Here is a 10,525-nt window from a genome sequence, read left to right on the forward strand (position 1 = left end):
CCTAAGTGCATTCACCTTCCACCACTCTAGCAGATTGAAAGTGGCAACCATACCCTCATTTGCATCATCCATATAGTTTCTCAATTCACTCTTAGATCGTTTTGTAGAAGTGGATGATAAGAATGAGAGAAACTCAGAATCTGCAGGTGGCATTGAGGTACTTGTATTGCAAGTATTCTTGCATTGAGGTTCAGCTTGCCTCTTTTGAGAATCAAATTTCTCATACAACTTGTCCAAATCTTTCTTGAATGCAGACAACTCAGTTTCAGCCTTATCCTCATCATAGATCTGCCCAAAGCACCAATCCACGTACTTCATTTTGTACCTTGGATCCAGGAAAGTGGCAAGAACCATGACATTGTTTGGTTCTTCCCAATATTTGTTGAACTTGTCCATCATAGCATGTCCCATAGCATTGTAGGTTTTGTCCTTATGAACCATGGCTTTTCTCACAGCAATTTTGATACTCACAATGTGGGGGTAAAATATGTTGGCGATGGGATAGGATTGACCTGAAAAGGCTGTAGTCACTCTAGCAAAAGCAAACAACAATGGTTCAATAAGCTGAAACATATTCCATTCTTTGTTTGTAGGCTTCCACTTGTAGTTGGCATCCGAATCAGCATAAGACACCAAGGCTTGCCTATATGGTCGGCCAGTTTCCAACATCTTGTATGTAGAACTCCACCTCGTGCAAACATCTAGGGTCAAATGCGCTCCAATTTTAAGGCCTAAACTCCTGCAAATCTCAACAAATTTGTGCAGCCGGGAAGGGGACTTCTTGAAGTACTTCACTATCTCCCTTAGGTTCGTTACCAAAGTGCTCATGCAGGCTGTCCCATCCTGCACTACCAAGTTGACAATGTGAGCACAACACCGGACATGGAAATATTTGGCTCCAAAGTCTGTCCCTCTTCGAACAGAAAACATTGCCTTCAAATCTCTAACAGCTGAATCATTGTTTGATGCATTGTCTAGTGTGATGGACACTATCTTGTTTTCTATCTTCCATTCAGTCACACATTCAAACAACGCAACAGCCATGACGTTTCCACTGTGAGGGGGGTCCAACTCCATGAACGCAAGCACACGAGTCTGCATCCTCCAATGTTTATCTATATAGTGTGCCACTACACACATATAAGAAATGGTTTGGTTACTTGTCCACATATCTGTAGTGAGACTAATGTGGTCCACATTCTTCAGGGCTGCCTTAAGGATTTCCTTCTCTTTATTGAAAACCCTCAAACACTCAGCTCTTATTGCCTTCCTACCAATTTTTTGATATAGCGGGTTCGAGTACTTCATCACAATATTGAACCACTCATGTTCCACCATCCTGAATGAGTAGTTATGGACAGCCACCATTTTTGCAATCAACTCCTTCATAGTTGTGTGCTCATACCCATTGGATGGCACACCTAGAGGAAGACCGGATTCACCTCTAACATTGGACGGCTTGTACCCAAGCCGTGATTGTATAAGTTTCGTCGCAACCTTGTTCTTGAAGATCTTACACTTCTTCATATGCCTATTAAGTGTTGTGGTGCTTGAACCTTGAACATATATGTATAAATTATGGCAATGCATGCACTTTGCCTTCAACTCTTCAACCTTAGGATCCTTTTCTGATTTCACCTTCACCTTGTCAAAAAAAGTCCAACAATCTGAACTCTCCCTGCTAGTACTGGACTTGCTACTGCCCTTGGTAGTGACCTTGCGCTTGACTTTCACCCCTTTCTTGCATTTCTCTCCTGTTCTTGCATTGTCTTCTTCTGAACTAACAACAAACACATCAATCTCACCTCCAGGGGACTGAACAATATCCATTTCATCCTCTGACATGTCATCTCTAAGATCATATGAGTTCTCTTCTTCCTCAGACTCGGACTCATCAGCAGGCACATACACATTCTCATCCTTCTCTTCCTCATCCTGCTCCTGGACACGATCCTCTTCCGGCTCATGTTCCTGTTCAAACAATGATATTTTGAAGGAAAATCCACTAAATATTTGTACGGCAAGTATACTAAGATTAGGACAGCAAGAATGAAGTTAAACATATGCATCCATCTATAATTTCTACAACAAAACAATTGAGCCCTCAATAAACAGGGGCATTACATGGGCATAAATACTCACTTTTTAGACAGTATATACACTCAAATGCACCCAATGTTGTACAACATATACATTCAAACGCGCCCAATGAACAGCCAAATAATAACTTGATTCCTCCTAGACAAAGCTAGCTAGGCTAGCAGACTGAATAATAACTTGCTACATCAGAAATAGACAATCATGTTACAGACTGTAAAATATTATGCAATTGCTACAAAATATCTACAGGCGCAAAACAGGAGGACTCTGGTTGCGTTAGACTTAGTCATATGCAAATCTTCATGAAACAATCAATTACTTAAGCACAACTGATTATAATGGACAATAGCAGATGGGCATAAATCAGGTGGAAACAATAGGAAATTTACTACTTCTTTTGTTGTTCTCTGGCTTATCCCTATGCATCACACAACAAGCTCACAAGCTTTATTTATATCTAGAGGAAAGAAGAGCAGGCCACTGCTTTGTGCTTACCCAGGACTCAGCTTCAGCCGGAGAAGTAGGCGTGACGGAGGTGTTCGCGGAGCCGGTCCAGCCGGATGCAACAGCAGCTGCCGCCCGCGCGTCGATACCTTTGTTGTCAGGTAGACGCCGAGGCGGAGGTGGGCGTGGCACTGCTCGCGCCTGCTGCTTTGCCCTCACAAGCGGGTCAATAAGGACGATGCTTGAATTGGCCTTGGAACGAACAGACGGCTCGATGCTGGCGTCCATGGAGCTGGAGGTCTTGCTTCTGCCCTTCTTCTTTTTTCCAATCGCTGGCTCCTTCACAAGAATGGAGGTCAATGACCTCTCTTTCTTCTTCTCCATGGCTCCTTGGGCGATCTGGACAAGCGGCGTGTATGTCATCGGCGACACAAGGAACTGCAATGGCGGCGGCCGGCGGAGGCTGGCTAACCTAGCACTGGGGGGAAAGAGGATGAGTGCTGCTCGGGGTGAGGTAGAGCGCTAGGTCAAGTGACTGGTGCTGGGCCACTTTGGGCTGCAGAGTTGGACGAGCTCACGAGCTAGCTCAACTGCAGAGCCCAGCTCGGCCCGAGGCCGAAACAAGCCCAATAACGCAGCTCGGCTCGGCCTTTTTGTTTCTCGGGCCGAATCAAACTTGGGCCGAGCCTGGGCGAGCCCGAGCCGAGCCTGAAAGCTCGAGTTCGTCGTCCAGATTTACCCGTCGCCACGCCCCCTCTATCGAAGGCGAGTCCCAAACGGTCACGGAGACGGCTCTCGGTATTCTCCCTCTTTATAACGGGGCCAAGGCTCGTTTCTTTTCTTCAATCCTCCATCGAATCCTCTCCCTGCTCCAAGTTCCAGCACCTAGAGCTCCAGATTCGAGCGCTTCGGACCTTCAACGATGTCCGGTTCCGACCTCCAGGGCCGATGGATGCCCTCCTCCGTCACGGAGGAGGACGTGCTAAAGCTGCGGGAGGCCAAGTACCTGGCTTATGAGATTTCGCACAGGTTGCCTGCCGAAGGGCAGGCCATCCCCACCCCCGAGCCCGGCGAGTATGTCGTTTTTGTATCCCACCTCCGTCGGGGTTTAGGCTTCCCGATGGATCCTTTTGTGAGAGGGCTCATGTTTTACTATGGGTTGGAATTCCACGATTTGGCTCCGGAGTCCATCCTCCATATTTCCGCATTTATTGTCGTCTGCGAAGCCTTCCTCCGCGTCACCCCTCACTTCGGCATGTGGCTGAAGACCTTCAATGTGGCGCCGAAGATGATCGGGGGGCGTCAAGCAGAGTGCGGCGGGGCGGCCATAAGTAGGAGGGCCGATGCCCCGTGGCCCGCTGGCTCCTTCCAAGAGGAGCTCGGCCCGTGGCAGCAAGAGTGGTTCTATATTACCGTTCCGAGGGGCCGCAGACAAAAGCCACCGCCCTTATTCCGCCCGGGACCTCCACGACGGTTGATGTCGTGGGTCAACCAAGGGCTCAACTGGGGGCCGTCAAAGGATGTGCCCCTACTGCAAGGCCGGATTCGAGATATCCAAACGAGGGAGGTTGATATGGTGGTGGTAATGCAGGTTATGCTGATTAGGCGTCTCCTGCCCTGCAAACGCCGCCCTCTCCGGTTGTGGGAGTTCAATCCGGAGGGCCCACGGATTCTTCAACACTTCATGGGTATGACACCCCTGGAGATGTACAAATTATTCTTCGGATCGCAAGAGGCGCGTCCGGAATTGACCGAGGATGCTGGCCTAAGCTGCAATCACCCAGATACTCAAGTAAGTAGTTCCAAGTCCGGACATACCGTTTGTTTGCCTTTCGATGATTCGCCTTATGACCAACTTCCTTCTAAACAGGAGTGGATAGCGGAAGCAAAATTGATATGGTGTCCGGCCCCCCTCCCCGAGACCGCGCCGGATTCCGTGCTGGTCCGGATGCTTGAGGTTGCGCCTCCAGAGGAAGGAGAAGGGGAAAGCAGGAAAGCTACTGCCTCGCCTAAGGAGGCTCTTGAAGGAGGGGGGATCGAGAATCCCTCCCTCCAAGGGGAGAAGAGGACTGCCTCCGAGGACCCGGGGGCAAAAGCCCCTAAACGGTGGAAGAAATCTTCGCCAGAGGGTCCTGCGTCCGGGGAGGCCCCGGCCGCACAATCTCCCTTAAAGAATCAGCCCTCCAACGAGCCGTAAGTGGAAAGAAAGGAGTTTTATAATAAGGGACATCCCTATTTGTGCTTCTGAGGATAACTAAAGTTTTTACCTTGTAGTTCGGATCTCCGTCCTTCGCAAATGAGCTCGTCTTCGGGGGACCTTCGTCCGGAGATGATGAAGAGCGAGACGCCTCCGTCCGGGGCGCCGTCGGATAGGGCGGACGAACCTGAAGTGTCGTTACGGAGGGAGCCCCCGGGTTTGGCAAAGCCGGATAGTTCGGCGCCGACTGGTGTACGGCTGAAGGATCTGCTTGAGAAGGCGTCTATCTCAGAAGATCACCACGCATTGATGAGCATGGTGATTGAAAGGATTTCGTCCGCCGAAGGCGGGTTGCATAATGCCGTCAGGAGTTTGCTGGCGGGGTTTGAGGTACGTAAAAATGACACACCTTTTAACAGTTTTGTATATAGAATGCGCCCTGTATGGATAGCAGCCCCTGAGACTCGGTAGGTTGTCGAAATCGATAGCGTGCCGAGGATCAAAATCGCAGGTTTAAATTTCCGCCGTGCCGATGCAGGTGGCGGGTCGTCCGGGGGCCAGCCGGACTGATGGAGTTGCTGAACTAAAGCGGCAACTCGCTGTTGCGGATGCGGACATCACGCTGGTCAACAGGCGACTTGATGAGTCGCAAGGTAAGTGTTTCTGTGCGGTCACTTGGTAAGCGGGCCGAAGCCAGCTCCTTACAACATGTGTGTGAAATGCAGATAGTGCCGCTGCTGTGGAGAGCCTTCGGGCCGAACTTGCTCAAGCCAAGGAGCAGGCCAGAAGGAGTAATGCGGCGGCCTCGAGGGCGGCCGAGGAGTTAGCGGCCGAAAGGGTCGCACACTGCCGGAGCAGGGAAGAGATGGCCGAAATGGTCGTGAAGTTAAAAGATGCTACCGACCGCAATGAGGCTCTTGGGAAGGAGCGGCTAGCGGGCAAGAAGACCTGGGGAAGGCCACCGCCGAAGCCAAGGATGCCCGCTCTGCAATGCGGGCTATAAAGGAAGAGCTGCGCCAGGCCGGAGATATTGTAGCTGGCAAGCCTTTTCTGCTGCGCCGAAGGTTTAAGGATCCAAAGTATGCTCAGCTGGGCCAAGTGTGGGGTCCGGAGGACCCTTATATGGACTTAGCAGCGAGTGCAGTGGATGCCGTTGTGCATTTTCGAAGCCAGAAGGATCACATGACGGAAGAGTTGTTTTGGTCTCAATTCCATAGTCCGGAGTGTTCACTTCCGCTGACCGACCGTTTGGCCGAGTGGGCTGAGCTAAATAGGTTGTCCGGGCTTGCTATGACGGATATAGTGACCCATGTCTGGCCGGATAGGCCCGAGCCGAAGAGTTACTTTGGCTTATTGCAGCAATTTCTTGGGGTGGTGCCGCATATCAAGGCGATGAAGCGGTCGGCCTGCATAGAGGGTGCGCGGATGGCACTCGCCCGTGTGAAGACACATTAGACAGAGATGGATGCCACCGCTGTTGCGACCCCGGGTTCGGACGATAACCGGTTACCCGCCGAGCACTATTTTGGCGAAGTGCTGCGTGGTGCTCATGTAATAGAGTCGCAGTGCTCAAAAAATGTTACGTTCAAATGAACGTTTTTATGATGTAAAACAATATTTATGATGTAAGCGCCTTTTATACTTGTGCGTTCAAGTAATAGAATATCTCCTATGCGGCCGTTCATGTATACATGTGTATAACCTGAAAGATGGCAGTCGTCGGCTTCAGCCCCCACGCACAAGGTGCGGGGGTGTTCGCAAAAAATAGCGCGTTTTCACACTTAATCCGACGTCTCCGTCCTGTAAAGGAGGTGGCAGCATAGCAAACGAGGCAACCGGACTATAATGCTTTATCACTTTCACTTAGCCATGGAGTTCGAGGGTGGGGCTACGACATAGCCCCTGGGGGCACCGCGCTCTCCGAATTTGGGGCGCGTATGTGCCTGACCGGGAAACGGCCCTTCATCAAAGCGGAGGAATTCTAAACATTCCCATGGTCGATCGAGTGGTTGACCAGTCTCTCGCTGTATCATGACAGTCAGTTTTCGGCTTTCTCTACTGAGGTGCTCGCCCAGACGAACTGGGGCACAATCGTAGTAGTTCTCCTGGTGCCGCGTTAGCCGATGATACGGAACATAAGGCAGCAAAACACAGAAGCCGGGAAAACCCAACATTTGACCAAAGACATGATTCGGAGCTGATGCATATAAGGCCTAACTCGAGACGCCGAACACTCCCGAAGGTGTTCGGTCTTTACAATAGCGGGCAAAACAATGCCCTAAACCCCTTGTGTCCAGGTACGGGCAAGTTCCTCTGGCGCGACCGATGCCAAAATGACAGTCTCCACTCTGGTTATAATGAGAAACCAGGGGATTATAGCAACAAGAGACAGTAAGAAAGGTTTACGTAGGGTCTTAGTCTGAAAAGAGTCCTTGCAACGGGTCCCTACTGCACGTCTGCGCCTGTGTCTCCGTTGTGCCGTATCCTGGACGGGTGTGCACGCTGTTCATCTGTAAAAAGAGAGGAACTTAGTTTGAAAATAAATCGTGCGAGAAAGTGCATAAAAAATTGAAATATAGATTAATAAAGCTGAGCCTATGCTAGCTCATTATGGCTTGTATGTACAAACCCTTGTGAAGGGGTGTGCGGCTAGGTAGCCCCTAGCTTATTTATTCCAGACTCGTCCAGCCGTGTCCGGGTTCTCAGGCGACCTTTTAATGAAATGATGCCACGTGGACCGGGCATTTTTAAGCGTAAGAGACGCGTAATGTGGTATTGCATTGAAGCGGACGAAAGCTTCCCGTCCTAGTGATGCTTGATAGCTACTTTTAAATGGGGCGACATGAAAGTTTAGCTTTTCTCGTCGGAAGTTGTCAGGTGACTCGAACACAACTTCTAGTAATAATGAACCTGTGCGCCTGGCGTAAGGGCCTGGCGCCACTCCTTTGAAGGAAGTGCGGCTATGCCGAATTGTAGTAGGGTCTATCCCAACTTGCGAATTGTGTCCGGATATAGCAGGTTTAAGTCACTGCCGCCGTCCATCAAAACCTGCGTGAATTGCAGTCCGTCTATTATGGGAGCCAATATCAGGGCAGTCTATCCTACGTTCCGGATACTTCTGGACTAATCCAGATGGTCGAAAGTGATTGGTTTTGACATCCAATCTCGGTGTTCCGCTGGGGTGGACCGTGCGAGTGCCGTGTTGGTTTTCCGTACTATCGCATGAAGTGAGTTTACTATTTTGACTTCTTGTGGGAAAGTCTTTTGACTTCCGGTGCTCTGCTGGTGGGGTTTGTCATTGTCCTCGCTTGGCGCATCGAGCCCCTTGTGTCCGGCGTTGAGTCTGCCAGACTGTTTAAAAACCCAACAATTTCGGTTGGTATGGTTTGCAGGCCTTCCGGAGGTACTGTGGATTTGACATATCCGATCTAAAATTTTGTTTAAATTTGATAGCTCGTCGTTGTTGTCCTTAAGAGGCAGTGTTTTATTGTTTGGCCGCGAGCTTTTGAATCCGGCGTTGACCGCCGTGCCCTTTGGGCTTTTTTCTTTATTCCGGCGCTGATCTTTCCTGCGCCGTGATTTTCCGTTTCCATCTCTGATCTCGGATGTACTCGGGTCGCTGGTGCTGCATCTTGCTAGCCAGCTGTCTTCTCCTGCGCAAAAGCGCGTCATGAGGCTTGTTAGCGCGGCCATTGTTCTTGGCTTCTCTTGGCCGAGGTGTCTGGCGAGCCATTCGTCTCGGACGTTGTGTTTAAAAGCTGCTAAGGCTTCCGCGTCCGGACAGTCGACTATTTGGTTCTTTTTGGTAAGGAACCTGTTCCAGAATTTGCGCGCTGACTCTCCGGGCTGTTGGGTTATATGACTCAGGTCGTCTGCATCCGGAGGGCGGACATAAGTCCCTTGAAAATTTGCTCTAAACGCGTCCTCAAGCTCTTCCCAACTTCCAACAGTGTTTTTTGGGAGGCTTTTGAGCCAATGCCGAGCTGGCCCTTTGAGCTTGAGGGGTTGGTATTTTATGGCGTGGAGATCATCTCCTCTAGCCATGTGTATGTGTAGTATGTAATCTTCTATCCAGACTCCTGGGTCTGTTGTGCCGTCGTATGCCTCTATGTTTATGGGTTTGAACCCTGCTGGAAATTCATGATCCAGCACCTCATCGGTAAAACATAGCGGGTGTGCGGCGCCCCTGTATTTGGGTGTGCCGATGTCTTCGAACACTTGTCGTGTTGTGTTACTTCCTGGGGCCCTCTTTTTTGGCCCGTAGATGGACCTAGTTGGGCCGTCCGTTTTCCCAGGATCATAAGTCGGCTTGTGTGCGGCGCCGCTTGTCGCTTTTGGCCTGTCATCTGGCCGTCTATCCGGCCAGGCGACCTCTTTATTTTTTGACTGTGAGGGCTCTATGGCTTCCTCGTCAAATTCTGGCAGCAGCTTGCGCTTCGGGTAGCTCTTTGTTTGATGGCCATTGCCATATTTGTCTGCGGTCTTGAGTACTTTGCTCCACTTCATTCTGAGTATGTCTTCCGCTGTTTTGAGCTTCCGTTTTTCCTTCTTCAAACTTCTTGAAGTGGCGACGAGTCTTTTGTGAAGGTTCTTATGCTCCGGTGGTGTGTCCGGACTGTTGATTGTTCCGTGAAGGGGTTGATTATCCGGTTCGTCCTGTTCGGATGGTTGCTTGGTTCTATGTTCGTCGTCCGCTGGTTTGCCCTGCTCTATCGCTGGGTCGTTAGGAATGCTGCTTTGATCGAGGCGGGACTTAGGGCGGCGTCTACGTCGTTGTTTTGGTTGTTTATCGGCGGGATTATCCTCTGTCGCGTCCCGTTGTTCCTCGTTATCGCTTCCCTTTGGGGTGTCCACCATATGTATGTCATGTGACGAGGTGGCCTTCCAGTGCCCTGTAGGCGCTGGTTCTTGATCGTCTCCGGCATCGTCGTCCATACCGTTGATGTCTTCGGAGTCGTAGTTTAGCACATCGGTTAGATCGTCGACGGTGGCTACGAAGTGGGTGGTGGGTGGGCTCTGAATTTCTTCATTGTCCGCGTCCCGACCATCCTGGCCGTAGTTCGGCCAGGGCTCTCCGGATAGTGAGAGATGCTTCAGCGAATTTAAGATATCGCCGAAGGGTGAGTGCTGAAAGGTGTCCGCAGCGGTGAATTCCATGATCGGCGCCCAATCGGATTCGACTGGCAGGGGCGCAGGAGGTTCGGAGTCTGGCAGAGAGTCCGGCACCTCGGAGTCATGAGCTTTATGCGGGACAAGGTAAGTGTTTGGCTCCGTCGCCGTAGAAGTTGCAGCTCCCGAGGCGGTGTCCAGCCATCCATCCTTGATCTGTGCGATCGGCTCCGGACTATGGGTCGGAGCGGATTCGTGTGCGGCCTCCAAGGTGCTGTCCGGCGGCAGAGTTAGGTCGTGCCCATCGTGACAGCGCGGCACGCTCAGCTGTGGCTCAGATTCATCGAAGATCAAGTCCCCGCGGATATCGACCGTGAAGTTTAGGCTTCCAAACCTGACCTGACGGCCAGGGGTGTAGCTTTCGATCTGCTCCAGATGGCCAAGTGAGTTGGCCTGCAGTGCGAAGCCGCCGAATACGAAGATCTGTCCGGGGAGAAAAGTCTCACCTAGGACTACGTCGTTGTCGATTGAAGAGGCCATCAAGCCTATCGGTGACGACACAGAGGAACTCTCAATGAAAGCACCAATGTCGGTGTCAAAACCGGCGGATCTCGGGTAGGGGGTCCCGAACTGTGCGTCTAGGCGAATGGTAACAGGAGACAAGGGACACGATGT

The 10,525-nt window shown here is 50.9% G+C and overlaps 1 long non-coding RNA gene across 1 annotated transcript; it reads right to left on the reverse strand.

Moving 5' to 3' along the window:
• Positions 1-1,865: 1,865 nt before the first annotated feature.
• On the reverse strand, positions 1,866-2,626 carry LOC123094273 (uncharacterized). Its single transcript, XR_006445785.1, has 3 exons — positions 2,596-2,626; positions 2,143-2,238; positions 1,866-1,971 (listed from the first exon to the last, which is right to left on the reverse strand). It is a non-coding gene; the product is annotated as an uncharacterized lncRNA (long non-coding RNA).
• Positions 2,627-10,525: the final 7,899 nt, after the last annotated feature.

This window comes from Triticum aestivum, chromosome 4B (assembly GCF_018294505.1).
Source record: "Triticum aestivum cultivar Chinese Spring chromosome 4B, IWGSC CS RefSeq v2.1, whole genome shotgun sequence".
Taxonomy (NCBI): domain Eukaryota; kingdom Viridiplantae; phylum Streptophyta; class Magnoliopsida; order Poales; family Poaceae; genus Triticum; species Triticum aestivum.